General features: G+C 52.7%; 1 protein-coding gene across 9 annotated transcripts in view; it reads left to right on the forward strand.

Annotated features, from left to right (window-relative positions):
* The first annotated feature begins 2,036 nt into the window (after nt 1-2,036).
* The window catches only part of APBA2 (amyloid beta precursor protein binding family A member 2), a 130,252-nt gene continuing 114,828 nt past the window's right edge, over nt 2,037-17,460 (forward strand). For 6 of the 9 annotated variants that reach the window (XM_042235157.2, XM_042235161.2, XM_042235162.2 and 3 more), the window contains exon 1: nt 2,459-2,597. The gene's annotated coding sequence lies outside the window, so the exon portion shown is untranslated. Of the gene's footprint in view, nt 2,212-2,458; nt 2,598-17,460 lie in introns of those variants that run through there. The other 3 variants (XM_042235158.2, XM_042235160.2, XM_042235163.2) reach the window with 1 other exon arrangement.

Below are 17,460 nucleotides of genomic sequence, written 5' to 3' on the forward strand. Positions count from 1 at the left end.
CCAAGCTCTGGGTGAGGGCGCTGGTGTTAAGTTAGCATGTCTCACCCGCTCAGTCCAGTCTCATCCCACCCTCCCAGGCTGCTCCCCCAGTGACCCTGACAGTGCAGGCTGCCCCTCTGTCTGCCCCACAAGGGCCTTTACTGCCTATGAACCAGGGGCGGGGCTCCAGCCAGTCTGCTATTGTGCAGCCCAGGGCCCAGGTCAGCGTCTGCCACTGGAATTTTTTCTTTTTACTTGGAAAAAGAAAAATTGGAATATAGTTGCTTTACAATGTTGCATTAGTTTCTGTTGTATAGCAAAGTGAATCAGCCATATGTATACCTATATCCCCTCTCTCTTGGACATCCCTCCCTTCCCACCTCTCTAGGTCAGCACAGAGCACCCAGCTGAGATCCCTGTGCTATACAGCAGCTTCCCATTAGCTATCTAATTTACACGTGGTAATGTATTTATGTCGGAGAAGGCAATGGCACCCCACTCCAGTACTCTTGCTTGGAAAATCCCATGGACAAGGAGCCTGGTGAGCTGCAGTCCATGGGGTCGCTAAGGGTTGGGCACGACTGAGCGACTTCACTTTCACTTTTCACTTTCATGCATTGGAGAAGGCAATGGCAACCCACTCCAGTGTTCTTGCCTGGAGAATCCCAGGGACGGGGGAGCTTGGTGGGCTGCCATCTATGGAGTCGCACAGAGTCGGACACGACTGAAGTGACTTAGCAGCAATGTATTTATGTCAGACCCACTCTCTCATTTTGTCCCACTCTCTCCTTCCCCTGCTGTGTCCACAGGTCCAATCTCTGTGTCTGTGTCTCTATTGCTGTCCTACAGATAGGTTCATCAGTACCGTTTTCCTAGATTCCACATATATGCTTTAATATAGGATGTTTGTTTTCCTCTTTTTGACTTTAGGTCCATCACATATACAAATGACCCTATTTTGTTCCTTTGAGTAATATTCCATTGTGTATGTATACCACATCTTTTTTATCCATTCCTCTGTTGTTGGACATTTATGTTGTCTTCCTATCCTGGCTACTGCAAATAGTGCTGCAATGAACACTGGGGTGCATTGAATTACAGTTTTCTCAGTGTCTGGCACAGGGATTTTTTTTAAAAAAGATAAATAATTAATGATGAAATCAGTTCTCACAACCACTTTCTGAAGAAGCAAGGATCTGGTTTGTCAGTTGAGACATCTCAGCCTCACCTGAACCACATGGATGGAGCTGGGGTTAGGTGGGAGATTTCTAGAGGACGCCAAGCAGACAAAAGCCATCACTGGAGAACATCAACATCGTACAGCACCTGCTGTTGAAACGGTGACCATCATGATCTGGCGCGTTTTACACCCTGGGTTCAGAGGGGTGCATATGCCACTAAGTCTTGTGACTATCCCTGAAGGCAAGTCATGGTATTTCCCCGTTTAACAGTGGAGGAAACTGAGTTGTGCAGAGGAGAGACACCAGCTCAGGTGAGAGGCCCCGGCTGAGTGCTGGCCTGGCTGGGATTCTCAGCCAAGATGCACACCGCTCCTCGGAACAGGTGTTTCTAGACGTCTGTTAGACAGAACAATAACCCCCGAGATGCCCACATCCTAACCTCTGGACACTGAATATCCACCTTACAGGAAAAACAGGCTTCGTAGATGTGAGGAAGGGCCTCCAGTTGGGCAGATTTTCCTAGATTCTAAGGGTGGGCAGAATCGAGTCACTTGAGTTCTTTTTAATTTTATTGGAGTCTAGTGTATAGATTTGGGTCCTTCTCCGTTTAGGACGATAAGGAGGGAAAGGGCTGGGGCAAGGCCTTGGGGGAGGGGCGGCCAGTGGTCAGGCCAGGGCAGCACAGGATATTGGGAACGGGGTGATGGGATGGTTCACAGGGGCCTGGCACGCAGCCAGTGATCTGTGGCGGGGTGGCGCTGGGGGCCTGCCCTCCAGAGGGGTCTCTCAGAGGCCGCGATCTCCCCGCGACTTCTGCGCAGGGCCGAACAGGGCGCGGTGGGCAGGACCTTCCATCACTTGCGCTCGGGAGCCCGCCAGGGGGCAGCGTGGCGCCCGGGGCAGGTGCGGGCGCAGGGGCACCTCGCTGTCACCTGTTCCACCCGCCGGAGGACCAGACCCCGGCGTCTCCTCATCCTGCAGGTGCCGGGAACGCTGGGGAATCTGTGCTCTCCAGGGACCCGAGGCCAGCCCCGCAGGACCTGGGCCCCAGGTGCGCCCCCCACAAGTCCGCCCAGAGTCGGGGCGAGGGCTCGGGGAGGGGGCTGGGCGCGCACGCATCTTTGTCCTCCTCCTGGTCTTCCCGCCGCGCGCTCTCGCCCGGCGAGGGGCGCTGGCGAGGCCAGGGCGGGGCGGGGCGCGGGCGTCCAGACGCAGGCCGGTGCGGGGTGCGCCCGCGGGCCCCGCTGCGTGGGCCGGGCAGGAGCGGCCCTGCGTGCCGTACGCCGCGTTCGGGGCGCGCCCGCCGCTATCCAGCTTCCCGGGCTCGGCAGCATCTCGGTGCGCGGCTCACAAAGAGCTGCGGCGGCGGCCCCGCGCTCGGCCTTGGGGACACAGCGGCGGCGGCCGTGCACTCGCACGGCCCTGAGCTCGGGCCAGGTAAACCGGGGTCCGGGCTACCCGACCCTTCCCCAGAGCGGCCGCAGCCTGGGGGCGCCGGGGCGGGCGCGGGGGGCGCGATCGGGCGGCGCTGCGGACTGGGGGCGCCGCGGGGATCAGGGGTACAGCCGGGCGGGCGCGGCGGGGCCGAGCTGGTGGCTCGCGCATCCCGGGCGGGGGCGCGGCGGCGAGGGGCGACTAGGCGCAGACCAGGGGCGCAGACCCGCGGCGGCTGCCCCCTCGGGTCCCGCCGGGCTGGCGGGGCCGCTGGAGTGTTCCGCGGCCCCTCTCGGCACTGGTACTGAGTCCCTGTGAGGGGCGGCAACTCTCGAGTTTGGGGTCTTTTCTGGGTTCCCTGTCACCTGGGAAGCCGAGCCCCGGTTTTCTAGCCCTCCACCCTTTTTCTTTATAACGAGGCCCAGCGGGAGAAACTCCTCAGTTAAAAATTCCACAGTCGGGTTCCCCTGGGCTGCCGGCGCTGGGCTGGGGGCACGGCGCGAACCTGCCCGATCGTCCCAGCCCCTTTCCCCTCGGCCTGGCTGCTACTGATGGTCTATGCGAAGGGCGAGGCCCCCGCCCCCAAGCCGGGCTGTGCCCCGGGCGGGCCGGGCAGCGGGCCTCGGTCTATCAAGGCCGCGGGGCTGGGGACTTGGGGGTCGAAATTGCCCTGGACCCGGTGCCGAGGGAGAGTCATGAGGGGCCCACCCTTCCCGAGACTCGCTAAGCATGGAGGCTGAGATTGTACCTGCTTGTCTCAACTTAGTATTTACTTGCAGAAGGAAGACTTAATTTTTTGACATATGTTTGGATCCAGCCTGATAGGGGCCAACCTCAAATTTGGTGGTTAAGCCAACTCATAAATGGCCGTGGGGACGGTCAACCCCAAAGTGGGGAATCTCCTTTGTGCCCTTCATCCCGTGGGCTGAGCTGTCCCTGACCTCTTCAGCCTCTGTCCCCTTTCTGAAAATACCAAACCCCCCTCACCCCCCACATGCTCTCCTTCTTTCTCTTTGAGAAAAATAGTGGTTTTGGGAATAATGACCTGCAGGCTTCCAGGGTGGGAACCACACAGCTTTTCCTGGGGTGCACATTTAGTTTGCTCTGCCGTGTACCCACAGCCTGGTGGATGGCTCCTTTTTAAAGCCTCTGGGTCCTTCTGGTGAGGGGAGGTGAGGGGGAGGGTCTTGCCTTCTCTTGGGGGGCTTCCATTCTTCAGGGGACACTGAGGGTCCTCCAGCCACGATGCCCTTCCCTGTGCCCTCACTGCTGGGGGGCTGTCCATCCTGCCTCCATCTGCACTCAGGAAAGGGGGTTGGTGGCTCCTGAGCAGCAAATGACCCTGGCATGGAGCCTGCTGGCACTCAGGATGCTGTCCAGGGTGTTAGTAAGCACGTTGGAGCTTGCTGACGAGTCAGCTTGCTGAGTGGGCCGCCTCCTGGGTGGGCCCCATGGCACTGGCAGAGAGACCCTGGGATGGGTCTCCAGAGCTGCACTAGGTCTGGGTGGTGGCCCTAGTGACGGGCGCCCTGAGAGTCTGCTGTGGGGCCCGGCTCTCCAGACCTCTGCTCATTGGCTGGGGAGCATGGTTGGGCCCCTCCCCCATTGTCTGCCTTCCCATCTCCAGGGTACTGGGCTTCTCTGCCTGGGAGAAGTGTGGGCCGGACCAGATGGGGTGTGTGTGTGTGTGTGCGCACGTGTGCGTGTGCCTGCGTGTGTGAGTATGAGAGGTGGGGTGGGCACTGGCAGGCGGTCAGTTTCTTAATCTTTGGCCTCTTGTTTGTGTTCTCAGTTGCCCCGGGCTGGACTTGTGGTTTGTTAACTTGGCTCTGCCTTGGTACTTCTAACCCTTAAAAAAAAAAATTAGTTTCACAGGGATAATTGGTGGGGATGGATTGTGAAATGGAGGCGCATAAATAATCCAATTTGCCAACTGAGCTAAGAAATGCGGGATAAAAATAAAAGATAATTGTAAAAGACACCAGTCGCCCCCCTGGAGCTAAGAGGGAGTGCCAAAACACCTTAATGTTTCCTAGACACAACTGAGGAACTCAGGGAAAGCTCATGTGATGGGAGGCTTGCCTTGGGCTGGGCTTTGTTTGACTTGGGCAGCCCTGAGGCCTGTGGAGGGACAGGAGCCCCAGGGCACAAGCACAACCCCTCCCCCCACCCAGGCCTCAGCTCCACCTGGGCACTCTTCCCCATCCTAAGCCCTGAGCACCTGATCCAGGGACTCAGCAGGTCAGGGCCTCTGGTCACACTGGGGTCTGAAGTCTTGGAGAGACGTTTATGTCGGGGAAGTTTGGAGGACTGGGTGCAGATGGCCACAGAGGGAGGCCCTGAGCTGGCATGGAGGGCTTCCTTCCAGAACAAGTGGCAGAAAGCAGCATTCTGCCTTGAGAGAGTGGCAGAGAGCTGGGTTTCCTGAGCCCTGACCTGGCTGGGATGGGGAGTGACGTGGACACTGACGGTTGTGTGGCTCCATCCTGTTGGTCATGTCTGAAATGATTGTTCACCAAGTGGGGCCCAGGTGCCCAGTTGGTGGTTGGTAGTTGGCTGTGTGCCCACATGGGGATTCTCTGGCCCCTTTTGAGGCCCCACTCACCACCTGGGTTGGCTCCAGCTGGTGGCTCAGAGCAGCCTGCAGGCACGGGCTGACTCGGCTGTCATGGGTGCCTCTTCTCTGCCTCTCCTGTAGGCAGTCCTCCACTCTCCCAGTCCTCTCGGATGCACAAGGGAGCCAGGGAGGACAGCGACCTTGTTGTCATGCATCCAGGCTGTCTCGATGGGCCTGAGATTCACGAGTCTTCTTGGGAACCCCCTGACCCCATTTCGGCAGGTGCTGTTGCTGCCTGACTTGTGATTTCTGTGCTAGCTACAGGGTGTCCTGTGCTGGGCTGGGCTGATGTCCCTCACTCAAGCCTGCAGTGGCTCCCCAGCGCCCTCTCCACACCCTCAGCCTGATTTTTATTTCTGCAGGTTCCCTTCCTCGCTCCCAGCCATACCATCAGGCAGGCTCATTGCCCAGGCTTGCTTTGTGTCATCCCCACCTGCCACCTTGGCCCGTGTCCGTCCTTCATCATCCCAGATGAATATGGACTTTTCCCTCTTCTCTGCCAGTTGCCAAGTTTGCTGAGCTCCTGCCTGCCTCAGGGCCTTTGCACTTGCTTTCCATCTCCCTGGCATGTGCCTCCTGCATGTGTCCACCTGGCTTGCTCTCTCACTCACTTCTCTGTCTGTATTTCAGCTTCCTACATAAATTAGCATCATTTCTGCCTTTCATGTTAACCCTCACTTCTCTGTCTGTATTTCAGCTTCCTACATAAATTAGCATCATTTCTGCCTTTCATGTTAACCCTGCTTTGTGTTTCTTCTTAGGACCTAACACAATTTATGATTTTTATACTTTTATTCTGTCTCTTACCACTGCAACATACAGGCTGTGTTGACTTCTGTGTCCCTGGAACAAGAATAGTGCTTGGCACCTGGTTGACCCTTAGCCCAACTTGTTAAATGGATGAACGAATGAATGAAACCCCAGGAGCATCATGCTTCCTTCCAGTACAAGCCTGGTGCCCTGCTGCTCGCTTCCCCAGACCCCACACCTAAAAACTGCTACATTCACAGCTGGTCCCTCCCAGACCTCCAGCAGAACCTTGCCTACACAGGATCTGCAGGAGAGAGTGATGGAGAGGTGGCGGGGTGGGGGGGGCAGGCCAGATGTCACGTGGCTGGAAGGCCATCCAGCCCCAGTAGTGGGCGTTCTGATCCTTCACGGAAACTCCTTTGGGATTCTTGGTTGTTTGGCTGGTCAGCTCTCAGGCTGTGCCTGCGCTCACCTCGGTGGGTCATGGACGTGCTGGGAACAAGACCCCCTCTGGCTTAGGTTCCCTACCTTCTTCATCTGGAAGTTTCTAAACTGGTCTTTCCCCTTATGTCGGACTTCGTGTCTTCAGGCTCCCGGCCACTCCGCCTGTCCTTGTGTGCCAGCCTGCCCCTCCTGAAGCCTCCCCACCCTGCCTGATTCTCCCTACCTGTGTTTTGGCCCCACTGGAGGGGGCCACTGGTTTTTTAAGGGGGAAAACTGTCACTGATCTCTGGGGCCTTGGGTGAGCCACCAGCCCTGGGCGCCTTTCTCAGCCTCCATCATAGGTGCCTGATAGAGCTTGCCGGGCTGGTTTTGATCCCAGAAGTCCAGCACTGAACTGAGATGAGAGGTTGGTGCTCAGCCAGAGCTTCATGGATGCCGGTGGCTACAGTGCTGTGGCTTCTTTTGTTTTACTGGGAGTTTGAAGGGTCAGCTTTGCTGGCTTTACATGCAGCCTAGTGGGAGACTGTCATGCTTCCTACACTCTCAGGTGCTGTTCTGATGTAAGGGGCTGCATCTGTGGTTTTGTGCATGAAGGATCAAAATTAAAGAGAAAAAATACAGCTTGAGATGTCGGCATCTCCTGACCGCACAGATATTTGCATCTTGTGGGTTTTCTGAAAACGGAAGCATGCTGGCATTCAAAGGTGGTTTTGGATGGAGAAACTGACTGGGATGAAATACACATCACTGGGCACTTTTTATTTTTTTTTTAAAGATTGTTTTGTTGTGGAGATATTTTTTAAAGTCTTTATTGAATTTGTTACAATATTGCTTCTGTTGTTTATGCTCTGGTTTTTTGGCTGTGAGGCATGTGGAATCCTAGTTCTCTGACCAGAAATTGAGCCTGCACCCCCTGCTTTGGAAGGTGAGGTCTTAATCAAGGGACCTCCAGGGTAGTCCCTCATCAGGCACTTCTGTGTGTTGCCTTCTCTTTCCTTGTATGTGCTGTTTAAATAGTTCCTTGCCAAGCATGAGAGGCACGTCTTCACTTGGCAACGAGGTGACCTAGGACCAGGCAGTGGTGACTTGCTTGAGGCTGCTACTGTTTCGGGCATTGCTGAGATTGGTTGGTGAGCCTTCAGAGCCCATGATACCCCTCCCCGACAATCCCCTATCACCTGCATCCTCCCTATCTCCCCCCTCAACATCTCACTGGGGCCCAGTTTGCATCAGATTTGTTTTTAAACTGGGTGGGCATGACTAGCACTTGTGACCACGTATGTGATAGGTGTATACGTGTGCTCAGTCGCTCAGTTATGTCTCACTCTTTGCCACCCCATGGACTGTAACCCGCCAGGCTCGTCTGTCCGTGGGATTCTCCAGGCAAGAATACTGGAGTAGGTTGCCATTCCCTTCTCCAGGGAATCTTCCTGAACCAGGGATCGAACTTGTGTCTCCTGACTTGACAGGCACATTTACTGCTGAGCCACCAGGGAAGCCTACGTGACAGATACAGTTCAGGAGCTCATTTTCAGCCTGTGCTTAGATAATCTGGTGGTGGTGAACCGTGGACCTTGAGCTCTGGCTGGTGGTTGAAGAGTTATGGACACATTACTAGTAACCCACGGGCCTTCATGGGGACAGCAAGAGGGCCTGGGAGCTTGCCGCCCAGCACAACTGTCGTTGCTGGGTTTGTAAGGTGTTTTCCTCTTTGCATTCGGAGGTACCATGGGTTCTTTGCACTTCCTGCCCCTGGACTAAACTCAGCTAAAAGACACTCAGCTGTGAAATACTTAGGCACTTGTTCTCAACAAATTCTGATTAGTCAACAGTCAGGAAGTAGGAGACAACTAGTGGCATTTAGAATTTTCAGTTGGGAGATAGATATGTATCTATGTGTGAGTTGTTGTCCAGTTGCTCACTTGTGTCTGAGTTTGTTCATAACCCTATATATGATAGTATTTTTTTAAAATATGTGTTTATTTATTTCTCCATGATTTGGTTTTACATTCATGGAATTCATTCTCCAGCAAGGCAGCTCTAAACATGAATTTCTCTGAGCTGTCATGTGCATCGCTAATTTTCATTTTTAAAATGTAGTTTAAAATGAGTAACCAACAAGGACCTCCTATATAGCACAAGGAACTCTGCTCGGTGTTATGCAGCAGCCTGGATGGGAAGGGAGTTTGGCGGAGAGTGGATATATATATATATGTATGGCTGAGTCCCTTTGCTGTCCACCTGAAAGTATCACAACATAGTTAACTGCTATACCCCAATATAAAATAAGAAGTTTAAAGTTTGAAAAAGAAATGTTGTGTAGTTTTCCCCTGTTGGTCTGTCAAAGTCTTGGAAAAATCCATTGTTTGGAAACTAGGAGACCTGTTTGCTGAGCGGGTGCCTGTGTTTAGTGATGATGGATTTCTCACCCCACCTCCCCAGCCAGGCAGCAGGCGTGTAAGTTGCTCCAGTGAAACTCGGTTTGTTTCTGGGTCTTCCCGTGTGATGACGGGCCGTGTGCTCTGACATCTGTGTGTGTCACCCAGAGCCTATGACAGCTGTCAGGGGTGGGGAATCGGGAGGTCCAGGAAGCCTCCAGCAGCTACTGGCCAGCGACCTCTTCCTGAGAGGGGCACATCAAGGCCTGCTTTTTCCTCCTTGTCAGCCGGCCACTGAGGCAAGGATGGAGAGAGACCAGATGTGTGTGTGTGAGCATCTGTTACAGTAGAGCGCCCGCTCAGTGCCAGTCGCCGGGTGTACTCTGTGTGTGTGTGTGTCCCAGTTCACCTGCCAGGCCTAGATACCAGGTGCTACCTTGGGTCTCTAGCTGGACCCCTTTGGTTGCAGTGAGCCCTGGTGGCTGACCACTGGAGAGCGGGTCCTGGTGCTGCCCGCCTGGTCTGACCGCTTGAGTCCCTGAGGCAGGTCTGACCTCAGCCCTGCCTGGATGTGCCTTTCTCTGTATCCGTGTGCAGCAAAGATTCTGCCCCTGACCTTTCCCTGCCCTTTGAGGGGCGAACAGGAGGGAGCTGGCGTGTGGCAGGGTGGACATGCCGTCAGCTCTTTGCTCTTGGAGGGACGTCCCTGAGCTGAAACTCTTCAGAGCAGGAGCCCCTCCAGACCAAGAACTCTTGATTGTGTGTCTCCTTTGGGCTTTTGCAGGTTTCAGCTTTTCAATTAATTACATTTCCTCAAGGAATGGTTTTCTTCTTGATCACAGGCTGGTCTGCGCTTAATCAGCAGTGAGAACAGTGCTGCCTCAGTGGCTGTGACACCCACCCCCCACCCCTCCAGAGGCAGAGACATCTCTTGCTGTGTCCACTTCATGAGGGAGCTGCCCTGGGGGTGGTCCCTGGATATGGCAGCATTCTCTCCACTCTAGCTTTGGGAACACTTCCTTAACTCTGCGCGTGTTGCTCCTTTCATCCATTAGGAGATCACTTGTCTGATAATGAAAAAAGGGGTGCCAGGCACTTAAATGGCAGCCCTTAGCATTGCCCTCCCAGCCCTCTCATCTGAGAAGTCTCTGCAGTGCTAGTGCAGGGACAGGTTCTCTTCTCTTTAGTTACCCTGGAGCCCTTTTGCCAGGGGCTCCATCCAACCATCCATCCACCCATACAACCATCCATTCACCCACCCATCCACCCATCCATCCATCCAACAGGTATTTCCTGAGTGCTTGCTCTGTTCCATTATTTGGATCCCTGTCTCAAGCTGGGTGTAGTCAGGAGAGGAGTGAAGGGGAGCTGCTGGAGGGTGTGGGGGAATCAGATGCCGAGTGTGACTCTGGCCCCAGAGTGCCCCCAGAGTATCCCAGGCTGGAAGGTGTGAGCACCCAGCATGGGGCGGGGGGGACTTGGATTAGGTACCCCATCCTGAAAGAGTGGGTGGATTCGCCTATCTAGAGCTCAGGCCAGAGGGGCCAGTCTGGAGAGGGTACACAGTATGGGGGTGGGGGCTGAGTGTTTGGTTTTGGGATAATGTGGTTTGGGCAGGTCAGAGCAGGAGATGGTGGGTCTTGACTGTCTGGGTCTTGAGTAGCCTTGGACATGTGGGGGCATCTCACTGTAGTTGGGGGCAGAACAGGTGGGGAGACACGTACTCTGCCCCGTGATGTATCTGGGAGGTGTTTCCATCACTCAGCTTCGGGACCCAGTGGACCGCGGGAGGGCTGGTTAAGAATGAGGAGTGGGGGTGTGCTGAGAGCTGGGGCGGGTTGGGGAGGCTTGGGGAGTGGGAAAGGACAGAGCTCCTTGCATGACGTGGGCAGAGGCTGCCGTGTCCACATCCCGGCCTTGCTAGCTCAGATGTTTAATTTTACCCTTTAGAGATTTATAGACTTTCTAGATCAAATTGCCACTGTTCCTCTATAAGGACGACAAAATCCCTGGCAAACCATAAGTCATGTTATTAATTTGCTCACATGGAGTTAAACTCCATGGCCCTGCTGACTTATTTGGAAGGACAGGGATGGATGGCTGGGAGGCCTCTGTCCAGTTGTTGGCAAGCGTGAAAGTCTAGAGGGACCCAGGCTGAGGTAACAGGGCTGTCCTGCCCAGCAGGCGCTGTCCTCATCCCATTGCCAAGGCTCCTGGGGACTTTCGGGCATCTGTAGGGAGGGGGACCGAGTCCTAACCAGCTGTGCAGCAAGGGCAGGAGGAAGGAGGGGGGGAGCCAGGCTGCAGGTCAGGAAGCTGGGCTCCAGGGGCCTTTGCAGGCTGGTGAGCTTTTGTAGGGGTGTCCTGAAGGGCTTTTCTCTGGGCCCCCGAAACCCTGGGCACTCACAACTCCTGTCTTCTCTTCCTCTTTTGAGCTCTGATGTGCTGTTCATCCTCTGGGTAATGAAGGGTCAGAAGAAAGTCTCAGGGCTTCCCTGGTGGCTCAGTGGTAAAGAATTCACCTGCCAATGCAGGAGACATGGGTTTGATCCCTGGTCTGGGAAGATCCCACATGCTGTGGAGTGATTAAGTACATGTGCTGCAACTACTGAGCCTGTGCTCCACGCCAAGAGAAGCCACCACAATGAGAAGTCTGTGCACCACAGCTGGAGAGCAGCCCCCACTCGCCATGACTAGAGAAGAGCCTGCACAGCAACGAAGACCCAGTGCAGCCAAAAGTAAATAAAGAGAACACGTCTTAAAGCTGCTCCCCTTTTTAGTCAGCTTGCTGTTTGCGCTGGCACAGGTAGGGGTAGGTATCATTTCCTCTCCAAGGCTCCTGGCTCTGGGGGGACCCGGCTGAGATGCTGGCGAATGCCTCTTGCATGGCTTACTGCCCTGTGCCACCGGTGGAAAGTGCCTGCTAATTGCAGGGCAGTTGTTGTAGGAATCAAGATTGTTGGGAGAAAGATACATTTGTTGGGGGAGGGGTGCTCTCTGTGTACTGGCCTTTCTGCCTTCAAGGCCCATGTGGCTGCTATAGGTGGTGGTTACTGCTGCAGCAGGAGCAGGTCTCGCGCTAGCTCTCCTGGTGGTTTTCATCAAATACCGAGAGTATGTTTATGTTTGTGTTGACTGTTGTCTCAAACCAGATTTCTTCCTTTACAGTGATTAAGAGAAGTCAGACTTAGGTGTATTTATGTGTGTGTGTGTGTGTGTTTGTGTGCTCAGTCAGTCAGTCGTGTCTGACTCTTCGTGACCCCCCATGGATTGTAGCCTGCAGGCTCCTCTGTCCATGGGTTGCCATTTCCTCTTCCAGGGGATCTTCCCAGTCCAAGGATGGAACCCACATCTCCTGTGTCTCCTGCATTGGCAGGTGGACTCTTTACTACTGAGTCCCCTGGGAAGTCCCTGGTGTATTTAACATCCAGTATTTCATGGCAGAAAGCCAGAGGTCACGCTGGTGGTATGGCTGCCTCTCCAAGGTTCCCACGTGTGGTACCAATAGCCATCAACGGGCCATCACTGTGCAGACCTGGTCAGCAGCTGCTGCTGATTGATGCAGAAGAATCCATAAACACATGCATTTGTATAAATATAGTGTTTAATGTCCCAGGTAATGAGCACTTCCTTGAAACGACATTAGCTCTTGTTTCAAGGAAGTGAGTGGAGGCATAGCACATTAATCTGGGACTGAATTTTGTCTTGCTCATCCCGGTTACTGACAGTGGTCTTCAGGCTCTTGTGTGTTTTCCTTCTGGAAACTGTCCAGGCTGATAGGGGCCTGGAGGCTGTGGTGGGTGTTCACTGTCCAGAATTCATGGCCGCTCATCGCTCGCACCCACCTGGACCTCACGTCTCATGGCCTGACACCAAAAACACGTTTCTTCTCCACACACGTATTTAGTGGAAAATGTTCTAACAGGTTACTCATTTTAAAAGAATGCACTATCCAAGAAAAAGGAAACAACTGAAGAGAAAAAGGACCCAGAGACATTTCACCCCTTGAAAAGGCCCAATAACCGCATGGAAATGTCCTCAACTCCATTAGTCATCAAGGAGGGAAATGTATATAAATTGTAACTGTGTTTGGATTATCTGTAGAACCAGAACCAATTGTGTGTGTGTGTGTGTGTGTGTGTGTGTGTGTGTGTGCGCACGTGTGTGTGTGTGTATTGTTCGTTGTTGTTCAGTCACTGAGTTGTGTCCGACTCTGCGATCTCCAGGATTCCCTGTCCTTCACTTTCTCTTGGACTTTGTTCAGACTTATGTCCATTGAGTTGGTAATGTCATCCAACCATATCATCCTCTGTCGCCCTCTTCTCATCCTGCCCTCAGTCTTTCCCAGCATCAGTCATGAGGTCTCCTGAGTCAGAGTCAACTTTTCAAATCAGATGGCCAAAGGATTGGAGCTTCAGCTTCAGTCCTTCCAATGAATGTTCAGGGTTGATTTCCTTTAGGATTGACTGGTTTGATCTCCTTGTTGTCCAAGGGACTCTCAAGAATCTTCTCCAGCACCAGAGTTTGAAAGCATCAATTCTTTGGTGCTCAGCTTTCTTTATGGTACAAGTCTCACATCTGTACATGACTACTACAAAAACCATAGCTTGACTGTATGAACCTCGGGGCTTCCCTTGTGACTCAGGAAGTAAAGAATCTGCCTGTAATGTAGAAGACCCAGGTTCAATCCCTGAGTCGGGAAGATCCCCTGGAGAAGGGAATGGCAACCCACTCCAGTGTTCTTGCCTGGAAATTTCCGTGGACAGAGGATCCTGGCAGTTTATAGTCCACGGGGTCATAAAGAGTCAGATATGACTAATAGGCTAACACCTTCACTTCACTTCCAAACTGCCAGTACACATAGTGTGTATTATATATTTGTGTGTGTTTTTTTTTTTTTGGCTGTGCCACACTCTGCTTGTGGAATCTTAGCTCCCTGACCTGGGATAGAACCCAGGGCCCTGTCAGTGAGAATGCCAAGTCCTAACCACTAGACGGCCAGGGAATTCCCCACAAGGGTCCTTCTAAGAGAGAGGCAGAGGAGAGTGGAAGCAGAGGAGAAGGCAGGGATGATGGAGGCAGAGACTGTCAAGGCTTGTGACCACATGTCAAGGGTTGTCAGCAGAGGTGATCACCCCTGGAGTCTCCAGGAGGTGAGCAGCCCTGCTGATGCCTTGACCTCCGCCACTGAACCTGCTTCTAGACTCCCAGTCTCCTGAACTTGAGTTGCTTAAAGCCCTGTATCTGGGGCCCATTTGTTCCAGGGGCCACAGGAGGCTAACAGAGCCATCAGGATGCGTGCACCAGAGCGTCCAAGGCAGGTAGTTGTCACCCCAAGCTGCAGACAATCCGAGGTCCCCCAGCAGCTGCTCCCCTTGCACTGAGGCTTGTCACACACGAAACCATCCTGCAGATCTGCACATGTGCAGTAGCCTGGAGGAGTCCTGCCACATAACGCTGAGCCAAAACCCCAGACATGAGAGTCCTTAGTTCCTCCAGCGTGGCTCCACTGATAGGAAGGACAGCGGGCTGCTTATCCATGCGGGGTGGGATGTCGGGGTGCCCTTTGGGAGATGGTGATTAGAAGGGTACCAGGAGGGCAGAGGGCATCTAGGGGATGCTGACAATGTCCCATTTCTTTTTTTCTTTGTTTTTTTTTTTTTTTGAAAATTTTATTGAAGTAGAGTTGATTGATAATGTGTTAATTTCTTCTGTACAGCAGAATGACTCAATTATATAATTCTTTTCCATATTCTTTTCCCATTATGGTTTATTGCAGGATTTTTTTAATTTATGATCATATGAAGAGAACATAGAAATCTTTTTAAAACTTTTTATTTTGTATTGGGGTATAGCCAGTTGACAATGTTGTGATAGTTTCAGGTGGACAGTGAAGGGACTCAGCCATACATAAACATGTATCCATTCTCCCCCAATCTCCCCTCCCATCCAGGCTGCCACATAACATTGAGCAGAGTTCTCTGTGCTGTACAGTAGGTCCTTGTTGGTTATCTAGTTTAAATAAAGCAGTTACCACAGGATATCAGATATATTTCCATGTGCGATACAGTAGGACCTTGTTTATCCATCCTCTGTATACTAGTTTGTATCTGCAAATTCCAGTCTCCCAGTCCTTCCCTCCATCACCCCTCCCTCTTGGCAACCACAAGTGTGTTCTCCATGTCTGTGAGTCTGTTCCTGTTTTGTAGGTAGATTCACCTGTGCCATATTTTAGATTCCACATGTAAGTGATATCTTATGGTATTTGTCTTCCTCTTTCTGACTTCACTTAGTATGATCATCCGTATTGCTGCAAAAACAGTGTCTCATTTCTTGTTCTGCGTGTGGTTTGCATGAGTGGGTTCAAATTTATGATAAGGACCTTTTCAGTACCTATATTAAACTTCAATGAAAAGTGGGAAAAAAAAGAGCAGTATAGCATTTTGGAATCTTCAAGGATAACTTTCAATTGACTGACTGACTCATGGCTTCTTTTCCTGCTGGAACAATAATATCAAAATCAAGATTATATTTAATTTAATGTGAGATGATTAAATGAGGCCAATCCAACAAGTGCTTATTAATATGCAGATACACACTGTGTTTTCAAAATAAAATCAGAGTCCATAAACCCAAGTAGGATGCTGAGATCTCCGCTCAAGTAATTGATATGGATTCGTTCTCTCCATGAAAGTTTTCCTTATGCACAAAGAAGGAGCTGAGCCCTTAAGGAAAACCGGACACAAACAGCCTGAACATTTGAGGGTCACGTGCTCTGTGGTGAGTGGAAAACCAGAGAGTTTTAGGAAGAGACCAGGGTGTGTGTGTGTGTGTGTGTGTGTACAACTCCTTTGGGTCAGCAGGGTATGTGTATGTGTGTGTACACCTCCTTTGAGTCAGTGGGGTGTGTGTGTACAACTCCTTTGGGTCAGTGGGGTGTGTGTGTGTGTGTGTGTATAGCTCTTTGGGTCAGCAGGGTGTGTGTGTATGTGTGTGTACACCTCCTTTGCATCAGTGGGGTGTGTGTGTATGTGTGTGTACACTTCCTTTGAGTCAGTGGGGTGTGTGTGTATGTGTGTGTACACCTCCTTTGAGTCAGTGTGTGTGTGTGTGTATGTGTGTGTACACCTCCTTTGAGTCAGTGGGGTGTGTGTGTACAACTTCTTTGGGTCAGTGGTGTGTGTGTGTGTGTGTGTGTGTATACAGCTCTTTGGGTCAGCAGGGTGTGTGTGTATATGTGTGTACACCTCCTTTGGGTCAGTGGGGTGTGTGTGTATGTGTGTGTACACTTCCTTTGAGTCAGTGGGGTGTGTGTGTATGTGTGTGTACACCTCCTTTGAGTCAGTGGGGTGTGTGTACAACTCCTTTGGGTCAGTGGGGTGTGTGTGTGTGTGTGTGTACACCTCCTTTGAGTCAGTGGGGTGTGTGTATACAGCTCTTTGGGTCAGTGGGGTGTGTGTATATGTGTGTGTACACCTCCTTTGAGTCAGTGGGGTGTGCGTGTACAACTCCTTTGGGTCAGTGGGGTGTGTGTGTGTGTGTGTGTACACAGCTCTTTGGGTCAGCAGGGTGTGTGTGTATGTGTGTATACACCTCCTTTGAGTCAGTGGGGTGTGTGTGTACAACTCCTTTGGGTCAGTGGGGGGTGTGTGTATGTATACAGCTTTTTGGGTCAGCAGGGTGTGTGTGTATATGTGTGTACACCTCCTTTGGGTCAGTGGGGTGTGTGTGTATGTGTGTGTACACCTCCTTTGAGTCAGTGTATGTGTGTGTGTGTATGTGTGTGTATACCTCCTTTGAGTCAGTGGGGTGTGTGTATGTGTGTGTACACCTCCTTTGAGTCAGTGTATGTGTGTGTGTGTATGTGTGTGTACACTTCCTTTGAGTCAGTGGGGTGTGTGTGTATGTGTGTGTACACCTCCTTTGAGTCAGCGGGGTGTGTGTGTACAGCTTCTTTGGGTCAGCCCAGAAGTTTTAGTTGGGTGTTCTGTGGCCCTCTGCCTGGCGCTTTCCAGGCCACCCTGCCCAAGATCCTAGAGGTCTTGCTGTCTATGCCCACAACTCTCCCCGGCCCCTCACACCCCTCCAGCTGTGCTGGGAGACTGTCCATCAGCTGCCCATGCAGTGACCACTTGGCTTCATGGCCTATATCCTGCGTGTGGTCATCACATCTGCTCCGTGTGGTCTCTGCTCATGCTCTGTCTGAAATAGATGAGACCCACAGCACAGTGGTCTCTTCCAAGGTGGTCCATGGAGATGCAAAGGGGTCGGGGTGGCACCATGTGGCCTCAGCAGTTCTGCAAGTGCTCCTGGCTCCACCCTGATGGACTCTCATCTCTGACCTGCTGCTGGGATACCATGCTGGCTTCTCCTGTGTGGTCTGAGGATCAGGACCAGGGTCTGAGGGGTGTGTTTGTCCAGGCAGAGGCTGGGGTCCGGGCATGGTTGCATCGGTGCTGCCCTCACCCTCTGGGCCCGTTGGGAGCTGTCCTGGCACAGCAGGCTCTGCAGCTGAGGTCAGCCTCTCGCTGGTCTCATGGCAGGTGTTTGTGATACAGACAGCACCTTTAATGTTGGGGCTGGGGGAGGGATTCTTCCATGAGCTTGGCACGCGCCTCCCTCTCGGCTGTTCTTCCACCTGCTGCGATGGGAGTTTGTCCATCAGGCACTGACCAGC

Source organism: Ovis aries, chromosome 18 (genome assembly GCF_016772045.2).
Source record: "Ovis aries strain OAR_USU_Benz2616 breed Rambouillet chromosome 18, ARS-UI_Ramb_v3.0, whole genome shotgun sequence".
Lineage (NCBI taxonomy): Eukaryota > Metazoa > Chordata > Mammalia > Artiodactyla > Bovidae > Ovis > Ovis aries.